Here is a 5735-nt window from a genome sequence, read left to right on the forward strand (position 1 = left end):
AATTTTTTATTGAATTTGGTATTTAGAAAAGATTATGGTCTGCTCGTATGAATCTGCAATGGTAGTGATCTTGTTTGAATATTTGAATCCGCAAGTCATGAGATTAGATAAGGACTATATGGAATTATAGGAATCTGTAAAAGTGGGAAGTAGGTATTTAAACACCTTAGAAGCGATATCTAAAGCATTTTTATGGACTATATGGAATTATAGGAATGAGGTGATCTTCAACACCAATACTAAGGTCAAGAGTCTGTTAGCTTTAGCCTATGATGTCAAGGCTTTGGCCTTTGTATGGATTAGGAGTAGAGCGAAATGGGGTAGGAATTTGATTTGGAACTTTTGGGTTGAAAACCCATTGTATTGTACCATGTAATTCCAACTTTTAGTTGTTTTAATTGAAGTCTAGCTGTTAAAAAAATGAGATTAGATAAGGTTAATCAGTATGTGAAATGTCACCTTTTTTTTGTATGTTTGTATGTTTCTAGCTCTTTTTCCTTGTAATTTTACAATCTATCTGTGATTTCTGAGTTTAACATCAGTGAACTGGTTTTTCATTCAATTTCTTAACATTCCTTTTTAGCATGATTGATACGCACATGTGGGAGTTTGAGAAAGAAAGATTCTTAAGAGGGAAGAGGTAGATTTAGAAAGAAGATTTAGTTTTTATTCAAATATCCTTCGAGAATTCCTCCAAATTTGACCAGCCTGTGCAGTGAAAAGTGTAAACATACCAGAACATATTTCTTGTGTTTTCTGTGGTCACCTATTTGTTGATTTGACAAATATAGTTGTGTTTTAGCCTTTGATGTGTCTTTGAACAATTAAATGATGTTCCCTTTTATTTCATTCAGTTCAAATATGAGTTGATTGTATCTTCTTCTTTCTTGTATCTACTTCAGTTAAAAAGCATCAGGTGGTTACTATCATTGCAATAATGCATATGAAAGTTTAAAAAGTTATTTCATCTAATACATTGTGTTATTTATGCAGTTCATCTACTATATATAGTATGCAGATAATAAGCATGGAAGTTCATGGCAATGGCAATGAGGGAGGAGTGATAGAGACACATGGTTGATCTTACCTGCTGGATGTAATATATATATATATATATATATATATATATATATATATATATATATATATATATATATATATATATATATATATGGGTAAAGTGAATATACCTAACAACCTTATATAAGCTTGGGTACCTAACTCCATAATACTACATCGGTTTGTATCATATTTACATTGTAATTGCCTAAGGTTTTTAAACTTCAACCTCATAACTTGATTACTTCCAAAATCTTTGGACTTTCACCAATATCTTTCTTTTACATCACATCTTTCTATCGAATACTACCTGATGGGCTTCATATCCTACCGCTACAAATGAAAGGATGTAGGAGAAATATAATGACGAATTTTCAAAATTTTTTGAAGTAAATCAAGTTTAAGGATGAAGTTTAAGAAATTTGGATGATTGCAATGAAAATTTAATGCAAAATGACGTAGTTTGATGAAGTTAGGTACCTAAGCTTATATAAGGTTGTTAGGTATATTCACTTTACCCTATATATATATATATATATATATATATATATATATATATATATATATATATATATATATATAGTTCCTTCTTGAATATTATAATTTCTCTATTAAATTGGTTAATCTTAGAGAATAAATAACTTAAATTCTTTTCATCGAGATCTTGGTTTATCTTTTGGGGGTGTATATTTGCTTAATGCTTTTAATTAATGTTGGCATACATGTGCCTTCTAAAAGAGGCGAATTTACATGGTAAGTATGTGTTCGCATAGACCCTACTGGTATTTTTTATTAACCCCTATTTTGTATTCAAACTTATCGTCAATCTAATATTATCTAATAATAGTAGAAAAATAGCATCGGTGTCTATTACTACTAGAAGAGTTGCTTCCCCAGATATAGCCTAACTGAAAAAAAAAAAAAAAAAAAAAGATTAAAATACTTTGAAAACATACTATGCTATGCCTTTGATTCTGTTGAAGATTGATTCAAAGTTTTTCAGGAAAATAATAACTCTCGTGATTGGCTTAGTAACTGCTAGAAGTCTTTCAATTTTTCTGCATTTACTTAAATCCTTCCATATTTCCAGCTTTTACTTTTCAATTGTAAAACTCTACTATTTATAGTTGCCTTCTGTTGTCTTTTTTCATCAATAATATCACGAAAGTTCACCTGCACTTCTTTTTCATTTTGTTAGGATCTAATATTCTGGTATCAGAGCTTGGTCTCTTATCCAACTCTCAATCGGTGACTTTCAAATGGCACAAAATAGGAGCAGCACTATTAGCATGTCACAACCACAGATTCATGTCTTCAAAGGGGAGTCCTATGAATTCTGGAGCACCAAAATGAAGACCCTTTTCAAGTCTCACGACTTATGGGAATTTGTTGAAGCAGGTTATACAGAGACAAGTGCAGATGAAGCCCGTTAAAAAGATAATTAGAAGAAAGATGCTAAAGCCTTGTTCTTTATTCAATAGGCAATAAATGAGACCATCTTCCCTAGAATTGTTGCAACAGTCACATCAAAGGAAGCTTGGGATATTCTCAAGATTGAATACTAAGGATCAACCAAAGTTATTACAGTTAAATTGCAATCCTTGAGAAGACAGTTCAAGACTTTAAACATGAAGCCAAATGAAGCAGTACAAGAATATCTTGCAAAAATAGCATCCATAGTGACACAGATGCGTGCCTATGGAGACAATATTTCTAATGAAATTGTGGTGGCCAAAGTTCTCATGAGCTTACCAGTCAAGTTCAATTACGTGGTGGCAACAATAGAAGAATCAGAGGACTTGAAGACTTTTACTTTGTTGAGTTAATGGGGTCACTACAAGTGCATGAGGCAAGAATAAACATGAATCACACACAAGATGAATAACAAGCCTTTCAAATCAAGGGGAGAAAAACAGATTTTCTAGAGGTAGAGGAAGAGAAAGAACATCATCATTTTTAGGCCGTGGACGAGGCAGATCATGGAGAGCAGTGGTTCGATGTGATCACTGTGGGAAGCTTGGTCATAAGGAAGAAGATTGTTGGGAAAAGCAAGGTCAAGCAAAATATACAGAATAGAGGGGGAGAATTCATGTCACGGGAATTCATTACCCTATGTGAGAAAGAAGGGATAAGAAGAGAGATGACAGCTCCACATACCCCGTAGAAGAATGAGATTGGAGAGAGAAAGAATCAAACCATTGAGGAGATGGCTCGATTAATGTTGAACACAAGCAAGCTACCTGATATTTATTGGGCTAAAACCGTTGCTACTGTTGTATACCTAACCAACATATCTCCTACAAAAGTTGTATGGAACAAAACACCTTTTGAAGCATGGTATGAATTCAAACCTCCAGTCACTCATTTACGTGTTTTTAGTTGTGCATGTTATGCATTAGTCACATCTTACATACACAAGCTAGAAGACAAGTCCAAGAAATATGTTTTTGTGGGATACTGTACACAATCAAAGTTCTATAGACTCTTTGATCCCATTAACAAGAAAATTGTTGTTAGTAGCGATGTAGTCTTCGAAAAATATGCAAGTTAAGACACTACACAAGAACAAGTCACTACTTTAGTTCAACCTGAGTTACTTGACGAAGAAGAAGTTCATGATCAAGAACCAATTACTCAAACCAATTCTTCAAACATCTCATCCTCGAGTTCAAGTTCCTCGCATGGAGTGTCTTTACAAGTTACTCCTCCAAGATCAAACACAGCATCTTCTAGCAGCACATCACCAAAAATAACACCACTCAAAACAAGAACATTAGTAGATATTTATGCAAGCACAATGGCACTATTTGCAGGTGATCCTATATCAACGAATGTTGCTCTTCAAGATGATAGATGAAAAAGAGCAATGGAGGAAGAGAGTGCTGCTATTGAGAAGAGCAATACTTAGGAACTCATGGAACTACCATCTGATAAGTACCCTATATCACTAAAATGGGTGTTCAAAACTAAGTTCAAAGCTAATGGGAGCCTACAAAAACACAAAGCCAGATTAGTCGCTTGAGGTTTTACGCAAGAACAAGGTATGGATTATGATGAAACGTTCTCGTCGTTGGCAAGGATAGAAACAATACGATTGATCCTCGCATTAGCATCACAAAGAGAGTGGGAAGTCTATCAATTTGATGTTAAGTCGGATTTCTTGAATGGAGATCTTAAAGAGGAAGTCTTTGTTCAGCAACCTGAACGATTCTTAGTAACTGGGAAGGACGAGAAGGTATACAAGTTACGAAAGGCTTTGTATGGGCTCAAACAGGCCCCACACTCGTGGTATAGCAAAATTGATAGTTTCTTCTTCGAAAAGGGCTTCACGAAGAGTCCCAATGAGCCCAGTATGTACTACAAGAAGCAATGGCGTATAAGATTTCATGTTGATTAGTTTCTATGTAGATGATATGATATACACAGTGTCCTCAATGAAACTCATACAACAGTTCAAAGAGGAAATGATGAGAACTTTTGAGATGACTGATCTTGGAAGGTTACATTATTTTCTTGGTATAGAAGTAAAATAAAGCAACAAGGGTATTTTTATTGCACAAGAAAGATATGTCACAGACTTGCTGAAAGATCTCAATGTAGTGAATGAAAAACCCAACGTAACACCTATGAAAACTAATGAAAAGCTTGTAAGTTCTGATGGTACAGGAATGGAAGAACCCCATATGTATATGTATAGGAGCATAGTTGGGAGACTAATATATATTATACACACAAGACCATACATAAGTTATGATGTCGGTGTGGTCTCAAGGTTCATGCATTCACCTACAATACATCATTTTGGAGTGGTAAAAAGGATCATTCGTTATGTTGCTTGCACCAAGCATTATGGAATATGGTATATGAAGTCAAAGAAACTACTGTTGGAAGGCTTTACAGACAGTGACTGGGCAGGGTCACAAGAAGATAGAAAGAGCACAACTGGAAATTGTTTCAATATGGGAACTGGAATTATCTCATGGTTATCAAAGAAGCAAGAAACTGTGGCATTATCCACATCAAAGGCTGAGTATGTGGCAGCCTCAATCACAGCATGTCAAGCAATCTGGGTAAGAAAACTTATGAATGATCTCATGCAAGAACAAATAGAAGCAACTGTGATCTGCTGTGACAATCAATCCGCGATTGCAATGACAAAAAATCCTGTCATGCATGGTCGAACCAAGCACATAGAAATTAAGCATCATTTCATAAGAAAGATAGTGGCAAATGAAATCATCAAGCTGAAGTTTTGTAGAACTGAAGAACAACAAGAAAACCTATTTACCAAAGCTCTTCCAGCAGCTCGTTTTCAATATCTTCGTGCAAAGATTGGTGTGGTACTTTTAAATCAAAGGGGAGTGTTGAAGATTTATTCAAGGTTCTCAGAAAAATAATAACTCTCATGTCTGGCTTAGTAATTGAAAGGGTTTTGAGCATTCTAACACTCCTAAGGTGTACATTCAACCCTAGAAACCTTGGATCTATGTTTTACTATGATACATGCAAAATTGATTTTCCAAGGTTCTTAACCTATCTAGCATAGAATGGGGAACTTTTAAAACATAAATGCTAGAGGAAGAACATACCTTTTAGTTGTTTGGATTCCTTGAGAACCTTGTGAGCCTAGCACCTCAAGTGTGATGCCTCAAATGTCTCACACAACACTACAACAC

This window comes from Lactuca saligna, chromosome 8 (genome assembly GCF_052625555.1).
Source record: "Lactuca saligna cultivar CGN05327 chromosome 8, ASM5262555v1, whole genome shotgun sequence".
Classification (NCBI taxonomy): domain Eukaryota; kingdom Viridiplantae; phylum Streptophyta; class Magnoliopsida; order Asterales; family Asteraceae; genus Lactuca; species Lactuca saligna.